Genomic DNA, 14,138 nt, shown 5'->3' with positions numbered 1-14,138 from the left:
AATGCATTGATAACCATGATGGCTTCATACTCACATTAGCTAATATTTAAAAAGGCATGTGGACGATAGGGGCCACATGCTAACCTGACAAGCTCAGGGAAGGCCTGCATGGCGGTCTTACAAACTGAGAGACCTGAAGTAACCACAAAGGATGGTCAGAAATTCAACTTCAACTAAAAGCAGTTATGGTGGTAGTAACAGCCTAGGCCCGTATCTTCACTGACAAGGTCAACCTTTACCTTAACTGAGCCTATCTGTCTTTTTGCATCTATAATAACATACCCTTGAAATGTCTGGGTAACTTGTAACTTCCCCTTTTCTGGACCCCTTGGGGCACAACCTAATGTGCTGGGCGCCAGGACAGATACCACAAATTCCTTCATTGTTGTGTTAATTGTTCCTGCACCCACCTAAGTATGTGTCTATCATTTTACTTTTTATCCAATCCCAGGGGTTTTCCTGCTTTGCTTTCTCCAGCCTCTCTAGTCTGTCACCAATGGATTTCATGTAACCCACCTACGTCCCTTTCCTTTGATTGCAATGTATAAATACAGATGTAGCCCACCATTCTCCTGAGCATTATCTCAATTCATTGAGGTTCTGCTTCCCGGTATATGTGGACAGTTTGGCTCAAATAAACTCACAAAAATTATTTACAGGTTTCAATGGGTTTTTACATTAATAGGCACAATCTAGACTTATTTCTGCTCACTGCTACCTTTGTCCTCCTCATTCCTGGGCTTGCACCATTTCTGGTTTTCCAAGGCTCTCCTCCTACCTCCTAACACCCTTTTGTAGACGCCCTCACTGTTAAGCATCCTCTATACTTAATTCAAATTCTCGAGACTCGAGATATCATTGGTCTGGTTCACCTTATGCCAGGTAAGTCTCCTTGATAAACAGAACTCACAAAAATTATTTACAGTTTTCAATGGGTTTTTACTTTAATAGGCACAATCTAGACTTATTTCTGCTCACTGCTACCTTTGTCCTCCTCATTCCTGGGCTTGTACCATTTTTGGTTTTCTGTGGCTCTCCTCCTGCCTCCTAACACTCTTTTGTAGATGCCCTCACTGTTAAGCATCCTCTAAACCAATGATGGTGAACCTTTTTTTTTTAAAATATATTTTATTGATTTTTTTACAGAGAGGAAGGGAGAGGGATAGAGAGTTAGAAACATCGATGAGAGAGAAACATCGAACAGCTGCCTCCTGATATTTGCAACCATAGTAAAACAAAGATTTATATTTTTGATATTTATTTTATATATTTAAATGCCATTTAACAAAGAAAAATCAACCAAAAAAATGAGTTCGAGTGTCATAGGTTTGCCATCACTGCTCTATACTTAATTCAAATTCTCGAGACTCAGGATCTCATTGGTCCGGTTCACCTTATGGCAGGTCAACTCATGTAAGACTCCTTGATAAACTGCTGGTTTTGACTTCATCACTTGGCACAAACATAGCTGTTCAGGTAGCAAGGAGTGTGGGTGGGGCAGCTTTATGGAGAAGGGGCCTGGTGTGGCTAGACTGGTGACTGGCCTCACCTTGCACTAATATGTCTGTGGGAGTAGAAGAGACACCACAGTCTGACTCCCTCTGTTTTTCCTTTGCAAATTCGTGCCAATATCCTCTTAAAGACCACTAGGCATATTAAGCAAAGTTTTTGTGATTTAAATAAACCAGAGACCATTTATGCCTGTGAAGATCTTCCCCACCTACACATCCACCTTTCCTATCTCATTACTACTGGGGAGGAAGTGGTAGCAGCACCATCTTTAAGACTTAACCCATAGTTCTTGCCATAGGAAAGGCTGGTTTCATGTTTGCTCCCATTCAGCCTTGTGCAGACAGGGGCTTAAAGATTTCTTGTGCAGAACACGACTCGTTTTAAGTCCCTTCTGCTTAGAGAGGAGCCAGTAAGGAAAGCGTCTGCGGTATTTCCCAGTTTGGAATCGCCATATAAATGAAGCGCATGCTTGGGAATGCGAAACCTGTTTATGCATCCGTGGGAATGTTTTCTTTTGAAAGGCTCACTCTTCAGTCCTTTTCTTGTAGAACTTCAGTGCAGTGTTGGCCCGTTTTAAAGGCTGTTGGGCCCCTGGAGCAATGCATGAGCTTGTCAGAGCCAGACCTTTTCAGAGCCAGACCTTCTCATATGAGTATGTTCTTATTGTTCTATGACTTTCAGTGCCCGGGTGTATTGAATTTGGAGTTAATTTTTAAAATTGGCACAAGACTATCCAGCATGGACAAAATGTATAGCTTCTAAAAGAGAGACAGAAAGAGAACTAACTTTTTATTGAGTGCCTAAGCTCAGCACTTGGCATTTTTTGTTTTATTTAATCTCTGCCCCTATGAGGTAACTATGATCATTCCCACTTTACAGGAGGGAAAACAAAGCTCAGAAGTTGTGATTTGGCTGAAGTACCCGACTAATAGGTCAGGTGTGAGTAGAAGGTGACCTGTGTGATGATAGCTTACATTTCTCTTAGGGAACTAAATGCCAGTGGTGGTAAGCTTTTAACACACATTACTTTATTCATTCCTACCACATTTACGTTTCAGAAGTTTTAAAAATCAGTCTCATAAGATCGTTTTTAGACCAAGAACAAACTATTAAGAAATCGATGTAGTTCTTTTCAATCATTTATGTATTTTTATGTCAACTCTTCAAACTGCATACCCAGTTTTCACTTAATTTTATAAACTGTTATTTCCTCATCTTAATAAACTCTTCATAAATGTTTAATGTCTGCATAATAATTTAATTACAGTTTTTAAGTTTCTGACTTTTGGTTCTGTAATAGTTGGGCAGTGAATATGTTTGTGTCTAAGTCTATGTGTTTTATTTTTAAACATTATTTTCTTAGTGTGTATTATTAGAAGTAAAATTATACGGTCAGAAGTTACAATTATTTTTAAAACTGTAACCACCACTCTAAAGGCCCTTGATGCATTTTACTGATTTGATATCTTTTAAAAATGGGAGGGACCAGTGTCCACCCCCATGGTGGTCTGTGAGTGCCGGACTCCCTGTAGACCAGCCCATTGCGGGGGGCAGGAGGTGGGGGAATGGATGGTTCTGGTGCTCTGACACCCAGCTGCAGGCTCCATCCTGGACCCGCTCCTCTGTGGGGAGTTTGTGTGACAAGGGGGTGTCATGTGTCTACTCCACAAGAAAAGGCATTGTTACCAAGGCAAACAGTGATACTTGATACCGCTATGTGCACGCCAGAGCCAGAGCAACCTTCACCAGGGGCATTGTTGACAATTGCTAGAGGTTGTGGCAGTGCAGAAGTTACATAGTGTTCCTTTGGCAACACATGTTCATGGATTTGTTCTCATGTCGGAGCCCTTCTTAAATGAAAATTCTGAACACCCACACTGGGGAAATATGTGTAAAAATAACCTAAAAAGCCTTAGGAATGCATTGTTTGTTAAGATTTAAATAAAGGCGATTCCATGTTGTTGAACAAGGCAGGTTGCTTTTTTATTTTTTTAATATGTAAGGAAACAACCATGTTTCACTTTAAAATAAAATAAAAATTTTAAAGGAAGAACACATTTCTAGTAAGGAAACAAGCAAGGCATGCATTAAAATTAAGTGAAAACCAGGCACTTGTCATCTCATGTAAATTTACAGTGAGAAACCACATAGTTCTGCTTTTTTTAAAGAAGGCTGAAATGCAATTGGAGCACAGAGCCTCAGCTGAGAAATTTAGACACCTAAAGTGAGATGTTTCTTAATTTATCAGAAAAATTAAAGGCAGTCGATTTTGTTTAAAGGCAGTACACAGATTATTCAGAGAATAAATATGGGTTTTTAGGAAAGTGCTTAATGAGCATTTGGTAAGGACGCAGACACTGGTCTTCGGCTTTTTGGCTCATAAAATCAAGTCTTAACCACAGGACATTCTTCCAAGTTAACCCGTGGGTGTAGGTGCAGCACAACTTGGGAGCAAGTGTTTGCCGTTCCGCCCAGGAGGTCGCTGGGAGGACATGTCCATTTTCTTTTGTCAGGCATTTCAGTTTAAAACAAGTTGGAACTGAAAAGTCAGTGGTTTGCCTCCACTTATATATCTCTACCTTGTATTTGCAATAAATAGCGATTACAAATACATATGTAATTTTTAAAGGACGTATAGGGTATCCCAAAAAATGTATACACACACTTGGAATAATTATAAAGGCAGTGTTTAAGCTATCAGCTGTTAAAACGTGTATACGTTTTTTTGGGACACCTAAATATGTCAAGCAGGGATTTTTAGTATGCCAGTGCATTCTTTGCATCAGTATGTTTTAACTGATGAGGTAACAATGGCTATTTCTAGCAGAAAGATCTTCCTTTCTTTTAGAAAATTTCTGAAATATGATTCATTTTATTTCTTAATTGACTTTTTTTTGAGAGAGAGAGAGAGAAACATTGACACGAGTGCGAAACATGGATCGGCTGCCTCCTGCTCACGCCCCAACCAGGGATCAAACCCATAACCGCAACATGTGCCCTGACTGGGAATTGAATCAGCGACCTTTTGGTGCACGGGACAGCACCCAACTAACTGAGCCATGCAGGCCAGGACTGAGATATGATTTCTTGTTGGTCTAGGTCTAGGATGTGGTGAGGTTGTATCAAGTGGCAGATCTCTTTAGGACTTGCTTTTTCATTCTTTGCCATCTTGTCTGACATGACCACAATCTGTATCCTAGTACAGTGAAGGTTGGGTTTAACAGGGAGTCGTCATTTGTTTCCAGCATGTTTTAAGAAAAAATATTTGAGCTGGTACAGATTTTAATTACTGGCAGGTGGAAGAGTCTGACTCGCAGAAACCGTGATGCTGTCATACCCGGACAGGCGCTTCCTTTCCCTCCTAAGGAGTTCACGGCCATCACTAAAGGCCGTCTTCATATCAAAGAACAAGAGAGAACTTGTAAATGTGGAGGGCCTAGGTCAAGATATTAAAATTGCTGCCTTACCAGTCTCTAAATGTATCCAATAAATAAGTCAAATTTTTTAGGCCAGAAGTAATGTAAGTCGGTGCCAGTGAGAAAAGGAAGGCGGTGAGGGAGGAGGGATTATAATGTCAAAGGCGTTGTTTTCTTCTTATTTTAAAGACAATAGGAAAATGGTCGACAGTGTTTTCCAACTCACCCCTCTCCCCTGAGATTGATTGATGTTCGCCTTAAAAATCCCGAATGCAAAGACAGGAATTGCTTCCTTGTGGGAGTGATTGATGGAGAAGGGTCAGGCTTCCTCCGTTACACGGTAATGGAGATGCATACGCGCTCGGAGACTTTAGTATCAGCCTGGGGTAACAATAGATGGACAGTGCGCTTGTTGTTTTTGTCACTGAACCGAGCTTCAGTTAGAGGCTCAGAAAGAAAGCTGGGAGGTGCTTGGAGGGGTCAGCCAGGAGGTTCAGTGGGGCTGGGCCGGTCCACCTCTGCTCTGTGCTTCCAGGGTGTTTGCCCTGGGAGCCCGGGTTGCCTTGCTAGTGGAAGGAGTCATCTTGTCCGACGGAAGTAGGACTCATGGAGGCGTAACTAGCATCATCTTGCCTTGGCCCTTGGGCTGCACTTATTGGAATGGCTCACCTCAGACTCACTCCTCTCTTGGGAAAGAGGACAGAAGTTCTGGGCCCAACATTCCAGGAAGGCTGAGGAGCAGTAGGATGGTGACTGGGCAGGGCGCCAGCTGTCTGTGCTGAAATACCAGAGCCCTGGCTCTGATATCTAATGAGGCTCGAGAGCACATTCCCGTGGCATACTTTACAGCTTGACCCAGTTGACTGGGGCGCTCCGGGGGGCCGGCCTCAGTTTCCTCTCTTTCTTCCCTAGAGTGGAATGCGGCATTTCTATGATGGTCAATATTGAAATGAGCGCCTGCGCCACCCCATTCTCAACAGGGAAGAAGCCCTTGTTTTAGAATTCTTTACTGGAAATACTACTACTCTCTTTTTTTAAGTGTATATATATTTTAAATGGAAGCCTGTATGTGTTGCATTCTGTCTTTATACACACGGCAAAACTTGAAGTAATTTGTTTACACGAGGAAGAATTAAAAGCATCTTTTCAGATTATTCATAATTTTGAGATAGATAACATTTGCTAGGTTTTATCTAGTTTATTTGTTTGTTTATTTTTAAATCTCACCGGAAGACATGCTTGGAGAGAGAGGTAGAGGGGGAGAGGGAGGGAGGGAGGGAGGGAGTAAGAGAGAGAGAGAAAGAGAGAGAGAGAAGAGAGAAACATCCATTGGTTGCCTTCTGTTCTGGGGACTGAACCCTCTACCCAGGCATGTGCCCTGCCCGGGAATCAAACCACAACCTTTTAGTGCACAGGGAAATGCTCAGCCAACTGAGCCACTCCGGCCAGGCTCTTTTAAAAAAATATATAAAGTTTTCTCCCATCTTGCCTGGTAAATGAGAGGTCTCTGGTACTTACCTTAAATGTTACAAAGTATTTCGATGAAAGCAGTCAACAATATTCTAAAAGACAAGGCCACAGCTGATCATTTGGTGACATCCTTAAAGTTACATAGTAATAACCCTCTAATCAGATTTACAATATTAGGGAGGTAGGCATTTTCACTGTACATACGGAAAGTTAAAGCACAGAGAAAGCTAGTACAGTACTTGCTTGAGGTAAGTCATATGGTTGATAACAAAAGCCACATTCTTAGTCCTTTAGTAAGAGACTTCTGTTTTATGTAGTAAATTAATCAGAGAAGATAGTATTCTAGATAATAGCAAAGGATAAGCTTAATGAATGGTTCTCAAACTGTGGTGCCTGGGCCAGCATCATTCATCCTCTGAAAGCTTGTTAAACATTTAAATTTTTAAAAATATACATGTTTCTCTTGGTTTTTAAAGGGAGAGGGAGAGATAGAAACATCCATGAGAGAGAATCATTGATCACCTGCCTCCTGCACGCCCCCTACTAGGGATCAGGCCTAAAACTGGGGCATGCGCCTTGATGGGTAATCAAACCGAGACCTCTTGATTCATAGGTCGATGCGCTACCACTGAGCCACAGCAGCCAGGCTAACAGTGCCTTTATAAATAATTCTCTGGGAAGGTTAAGATATTTCTCATTTAAACTTTGGGGAGAAGAACATACTGAAAGTCCTTATGGCATCTTCCAAACCACCTGACAGCGCCACCTGCTGATCATTACCTGCTAGAGCGTCATTCCTCACTCAGAGTACAGCTAGGGGCCTCCTGCCACCTCATCCCAGGCCACCCCCAGATGTGGTCACTTCTACAGAGAGCGGAAGGAGGAGAAACACTGGAGAATCCAGAGCTTTCTGTCCTGGGGCTTATGGTTTAAAGGGTAGATCTGAGCCAAATGGTAGCCCCATCATTGGTTGCCTTCTGTTCACGCCCCAACTGGGGACCGAACCGTCTACCCCGTTTCCGATCTGAACAGTAAAAAAAAACAAAAAAACATTGGCCTTTGTTTCCTTTGCTTTAAGTGGAAATATTCTCCCTACTTTATATATCTAGATACCAGGAAAGGAAGTTGCTTTGGATGCCCGAGTGCCCTTTATTCCCTCTGTAATCTCTCTCAAGTGTGACTTTTTTTGGCCTTTGCTAAGCAATCGAGGTTAAAAAAAAAAGTATTAGCAGTATCATTTGCATGTGTAGCAGTCAGTCAGACATTTCATTTCTGATTTATTAATCCTAAGGGAGAAAAGCTCTTTTCTTGAGTCCTCTGTACAACATTTTAAAAATTGAGTCTATTTATTTTATTTTTTTTCTCCGGGACCGTATAACAGTTTGAGAGTGTATCTCATAGTTGATTTAATATATATATATATGTATAAATCTAGCTGTTTCTATATTCTTAACAACTTTAGTGCAAGATTTTTAAGGAAAAATTAATGATGACATTTGAAAATACCCATTACCATGTTGGGTATTACCACATTTCTTTTCCATTTGAAGAAATTGTGCTTAGGTGTTCATGGGAGAAATTATCCCTACCCTACCCTTATCTGTCAGAAAACAGAGCTCTCTAGACAACTGTTTTCTCTCCCCTCTGTATATGTAACTTGTATTTGAGATGTAGGTCTAAGCAATGCTAAGGTGACAAGCCTAACCAAGGGGAAGGACCGATAGCAGAGCACTCTGACTCCTGGAGTGTTACTGTTATATCTTGATTTAATAAAATGCCTGTAGCTGAAAACAGGTAAGATGGTAAAGCTTGCACACAGCATTCATTAATACTAAAAAATGCTATCAGGGCCCGGCTGGCGTGGCTCAGTGGTTGAGGGTTGACATATGAACCTGGTCCGGGCTTAATCCCCAGTGTGGGGCATGCAGGAGGCTGCTGATCAGTGATTCTCTCTCATCATTGTTGTTTCTATCTCTCTTCTTCTCCCTTGCTCTCTGAAATCAACAAAAATAATATGTATTATAAAATGCTACCAGGGCAACCAGCATGTTGCAGAGGATCTGTGAATGCTTCTTCATCTAGAATTTCAAGCAGTACATAAAATATTTATACAGCACCGTGCTGCTTCACCCCGACAAGAGCACAGGTTCAGGTGTGTACGGTTACTGCTGGCATCACTGACATATGAGCTGCCGAAGAACCTTGAATGGTATTTGGAATGTTAGAAAGTCAGGTACCTGTCATGGGGTTAGGTTTGTAGTGACTGATAAAGTGGCCCTGGTTCCTAAACATAAATATTTATCTTGTTACCAAAATGGCACTGAAGAGTAAAGACACATCACAGAGGAGGGAGAAGAAGAGAGTTTTCATATGGAACTTAAAAGAGTGGATGGTACCCAGTTGGTGTGGCTCAGTGGTTGAGCATTGACCTATGAACCAGAAAGTCACGGTTCGATTCCCGGTCAGAGCACATGCCTGGGTTGCGGGTTTGATCCCCTATAGGGGGCGTGCAGGAGGCAGCCGATCGAGATCAATGATTCTCTGTCATCGATGTTTCTGTCTCTCTCTCCCTCTCCCTTCCTCTCTGAAATCAATAAAAATATACTTTTAAAAAGATCATTAAGTACAAAGCTTATTTGTAAAATAAAAATCTCATTATAAATTTACTAACTGTGGATGCCTATTACATTTTACCTGGAAAAGAGGAATGAGAGCACCTGCCCAGTGGGCTCTTTGTAAGGATTGTAAGAATAAGGCACCTTAGGTACTGGATGCCTATTACATTTTACCTGGAAAAGAGGAATGATACCACCTGCCCAGTGGTGCCCTGGCAGGGAATCAAACCCACAGCCTTTTGGTGCAGGGGACAATGCTCTAATCAGCTGAGCCACCTGGCAGGTTTGATCCCAGAGTGCCCTGACAGGGAATCAAACCCACAGCCTTTTGGTGCAGGGGACGATGCTCCAATCAACTGAGCCGCCTGGCAGGTTTGATCCCAGGTCGGGCACATGTGGGAGGCAGTCAATCAGTGTTTCTCTCTTACATCATTGTTTCTGTCTCTCCCACTCTCTACCTTTCTCTCTCTCTCTAAAAAATCAATTTAAAAAAGCATTCTTCAAGTGAGGATTTTTTTTTTAAAGGCACCTTACTAACAACAATTTCTTGTTTGTTTTAACAGTGATTACTTCCAGTCATGGGCACATGTGGGAGGCAGTCAATCAGTGTTTCTCTCTCACATCAGTGTTTCTCTCTCTCCACTCTCTACCTTTCTTTCTCTCTAAAAAATCAATTTAAAAAAGCATTCTTCAGGTGAGGATTTTTTTTTTTTTAAAGGCACCTCACTAACAACAATTTCTTGTTTGTTTTAACAGTGATTACTTCCAGTCATGACTTTACCTGCATTTTCTTTAAACCCTCAGAATAGACCAGTAAAGTAGTGGTGTTTCCATTTTAGAGATAGAATTTAAAAAATGAGGAACACATATTTGCAACACATAAGGCAACGTTCGTATATAGTATCCTGATACAAGGCTATCTCTGTGTCCTTATGGTAAGATGCTTTCTGACTCTGATAGGCTTGAATGGGCTTTGCTCCTTATAGCCAAAGGTTCCCAATGAATATACCATCTTCTCTCCATTATTAGGGTACTAAGTTAATAATATCTCTGATAGACAAAATGGTACAACAAATGACGAGCATTCTAACAGAAAAGTAAAGGACATACACAAGAAGTGCAAAAAAAGTAAAAAATGTTCAACCTCAGATATGCTAATAAAATGAACTTTTAAAATCTATAGAATGGGGTGGTTAAAAAAAATAATACTACACTATTTTAGAGGGAGTGCGGAGAAGTGTACTCATGTTCCGCTAGAGCATAGAGTGGCTGAAACGTTGTATGGGGTGAGTTGTCAACAATATCAAATCCATGTACTTTGCATACCTCTGACCCATGTTCCTATCCCTAACAAATACTTAATGGTGTGTTTGAGGATATCCATCTCACTATTATCTATATAATAAAAAATTGCAGCATTTGACGTCACTCATCTATCTTTGGGCTAATGGGCCTCTCCACTCTCTTGGTCTTTCTCCTACCTCTGTAACCAGCCCTCTGTGCCTCCTTTATCCGTTCTTCCTCTGCCTCCCTCATCCTTCACTGTCTTCTACTCAGTCCCCTTAGAATTTTCATTTAGTCTTGGGGCTTCAGCCATCTTTTTTGAGCTAAGAGTCTAAGAAACAGTCTTTCCCCGCTGTGAGTCATCCTGCTGTTGCTGGGAGTTTGGACATAAAATGTTTGTGTGGAATGAGAACACATCCACTTTGACACAAAATCTGGGCACATTGGACATACTGAGAGCTCATCTCCTGGCTCCAGGTAGAGGCCCCTGGATTGTGTGTGAAGGTCTACTCCAGATGGCGGAATAAGTTTCTTGTGTGAACTTGGTGCACAGCAGTGTGAATGCATGTAATTTCACTGAACTGTGTACTTTAAAAAATGGTTAAGATGTTAAATTTTACATTATCTATATTTTACTACAATAAATTTTTATTTAAAAAAAAGAAAAGAAGATGGGGTAATTAATAAGAATCTTACCTTAAGGCACGGGTACTTTAAAAAATGGTTAAGATGTTAAATTTTACATTCTCTATATTTTACCACAGTACATTTTTTTATTAAAAAAAAAAAAGAAGAAGATGGTGTAATTCATAAGAATCTTACCTTAAGGCACGAATGCTTGTAAATTTCAAAAGCATTTGCAGAGCTGATGCAAAAAATCCCGGATTTGTAAAAATGCTAATGTTGTCCGTGCTGAAGTGCAAGACTAACTTAAAATAATCAGAACAGTCCCTTTCAAATTGGACAACTAGCTCAGTAAACACAAGACAATGGATGGTACTGTTAACCCTCTCAGTGTGAGGGTTAAATTGTCTGGAAGGTGGGTGGGCATTGCCAGAACTGGAGCTGGGCCTTGCCAGAAGGGATAAGAAAAGCTGTATCTTGCCTGGGTGTATGCATGGGTGTATGCATTCTTTGGAGCAAAGACTTATCTGATTAGAACAGAGGGTGTTTGTTGGAAATTGGAGGAAGATAAGATAAAGTAGATCTAGACTGAAGTTTGTGTTGTGTTTGTGTGGTGTTGTGTTTGTTTGTTTTATGGAACAGAGATTTATTACCACCATGGATAAGGATATAATAGAATGTTAGACTTGGAAATTAGAACAGAGAGCTTCCAAGCTGGAGATAATCCTGTAAGGTAGGGTGGGAATGACTATTTGTTGAGTACCTGCTGTATGTCAGGTGTAAGACCTCGCAGCTCTTAATCTTACAGCAACCTTAAGGGTAGATGATATTATTCCCATTTTATGCATAACACACTGAATTTTGAGGAAATAGAATTTGTCTAAGTTCTGCGTGTGCCTGGGTCAGGATCCAAGCCCAGGGACATAGGCCTTCAAAGCCCAGTGAGGATGGAGAACACCAAAGCCAGTTTTATAGTGAAGAGAACTGAGACCCGGGAAACGGGACTGTTCGAGGTTATACAGGTCATAGGATGGAAGCAGCTGTTCTGCAAGAGAGAGAGGATAGGTGGTGATCCGCAGAGAGAGAACAGGTTAGAGCCTGCTGCTACAAACAGGTAGGGGTGCCAAAGAATTTGGTAATAGCGGTGGATTGGAATGAAAAAGAGGTAGAGAGCGGTAGGACATACAAGGGAAAGCTGTGGTGGACTGATCTTATGGAGTAAACTTTACTAAGTAAAGGATGATGGAGAGGGATGACTTGGAAATAATCCCACAGTTAATCCCAAGGGACTGCCATTTATAGAGTGAGTCTTCAGTGGAGCTACTTTTAAGAGAAAGGCCATGTGTTACTGATGGAGTGGTCTGACTGAAATGACAAATGTTAGAAGATAAAATTGATGGTATTGATGAGCTGACTGATGCATATTGGTAAATACACGGAGAACAGCAATGGAAATGAAGGTGAAAGGCCATGAGGAGCAGCCCATTTCTTTGACGTGATGGTGAGAGATGTGCCCCAAGAGCAAGCGACTAGCTGTTACCTACAGCCTAGGAGACTTGTGTTTGCATGACATGCTAGGCTCTCTGTTACACTGGCCTACCCTTTCCCAGCAGGAAAAGCACTTCACTGTACTTGGATTCCTGAACTGCATAGCCGCCTCTCACACTTGATTCCCCTTTCCTGCAGGTCTGCAGCCTAGAAAGGAATATTTCTCCATCACATTTCCCTCAACCAGATTCTTTTGTCTTTTCAGAATGATTGTCACTGTACTGGACAGACTGCTGAACTACTGAAGTCCTTCCGTCTTTTGACCACACGAGGAAATTGTCCATGGAGTTGAAATATTTATTGCAGTAATTTCTGGCCTTACATAACTGAGGTAAGCTTTTTCCCATATACTTGTCATGAAGTTGCTGTGCTTGTCTCTTTTAACTGTGCTTTTTAAGGGACATTAATCCACTTTCCCCTACCTTTTGTGCCCCAGTAATCCTTCAGGGTGCTCCTAACCTGCAAATGCAGATATGGGTGCAGAAAAGACATTTATAGGATGAAATATGAGCAAGCTGTTTGACTCTGAAGAATAAAGAGGAAAATGTATTGCTCTTCATATTAAATCAATAAAATATCCCATTTCCATAAACGCAATATGCATGGAGTGGATTATGCTAGAGAAAAATCAATAGATTGAAAGGTGTATTATTAAGGCTACTTGAGAAAAATGGAGATACTTAAATATTAATATATTGCTGGATTTATTCAAGTATAGAAAACCTAGAAAATACAGAAAATTTAAAAGAAAAAAATCTGGTATTCCACATCCAGATATATAATCAAGGTTAAAATAGTACTGCATTAATTATAATGTTTGTATCACAAATACTTGTAATGATGTGTGTGTTGTGTGTGTTCATTTGCTAGATTTTTAAAAAATGAGCATCATCACATGCTTACTCAGTACTAGGCTCTGTACCAAGCATTTTACATACATTAATTTATTAGTTCTCACTACCCTGTGAGGTTGGTACATTTTCATTCCCCATTTAAAACTTGAGGTTCAGAGAAATTAAATGACTTGTCCATGCTCACACAACTGGTAAACCCACTCAGAACTTGAAGTAGTCAGGTACCAAAGTCTATAGTAATGGGATTTTTTACACACTTCCATTTCTTAATAAAATGCATGTTCCTTTCCCACTATCACATCATTTTAAATGACCACGCTGTGTTCACTATGGGAATGCAGTGGTTTCTCTACCTCCATCTCCTTTTGTTGGACATGTATTTGTTTTCCTATACTTATGTTTAGAAATAACATTGCAGTGCACATCTTTTGTGCACAGCCATAATTCCCCCAGGACAGGTTACTGTGAGTGGCATTGCTGAGTGAATGGGAATGTGGAAATGTACTGTTCAGGGTTTGATACACTCTGCTAATTGTCTCCTCAAAAAGTTGTGCCAGTTTATAGTCTCACTAGCAGCATATGGAAGTGCCTGGTGACCCTAAGTCCTCAGCAATATTGGTAGTTAGTAACTTGGACACTTTTGTTTGCCTTTTAAAATGGTCCCAGGTGTCCTTGTTCAGGTCCATATTCTTGCCTCTGATACTCTAGAGCAGGGGTCCTCAAACCAAGGCCCACGGGCCACATGCAAATACAAATATTGTATTTGTTCCCGTTTTGTTTTTTTACTTCAAAATAAGATATGTGCAGTGTGCATA

At 40.9% G+C, this 14,138-nt stretch overlaps 1 protein-coding gene across 3 annotated transcripts in view; it reads left to right on the top strand.

The window, feature by feature from the left end:
- KANK1 (KN motif and ankyrin repeat domains 1) overlaps positions 1-14,138 on the top strand; it is a 183,969-nt gene that overhangs the window by 35,779 nt on the left and 134,052 nt on the right. The window contains exons 1-2 of one of the 3 annotated variants that reach the window (XM_014546310.1): positions 12,104-12,224; positions 12,675-12,800. The gene's annotated coding sequence lies outside the window, so the exon portion shown is untranslated. Of the gene's footprint in view, positions 1-12,103; positions 12,225-12,254; positions 12,349-12,674; positions 12,801-14,138 lie in introns of those variants that run through there. The other 2 variants (XM_014546311.1, XM_005874462.2) reach the window with 2 other exon arrangements.

This window comes from Myotis brandtii, unplaced genomic scaffold (assembly GCF_000412655.1).
Source record: "Myotis brandtii unplaced genomic scaffold, ASM41265v1 scaffold44, whole genome shotgun sequence".
Taxonomy (NCBI): domain Eukaryota; kingdom Metazoa; phylum Chordata; class Mammalia; order Chiroptera; family Vespertilionidae; genus Myotis; species Myotis brandtii.
Note: the sequence above shows the minus strand (reverse complement) of the source record. Positions and strands in the feature narration are given on the sequence as shown.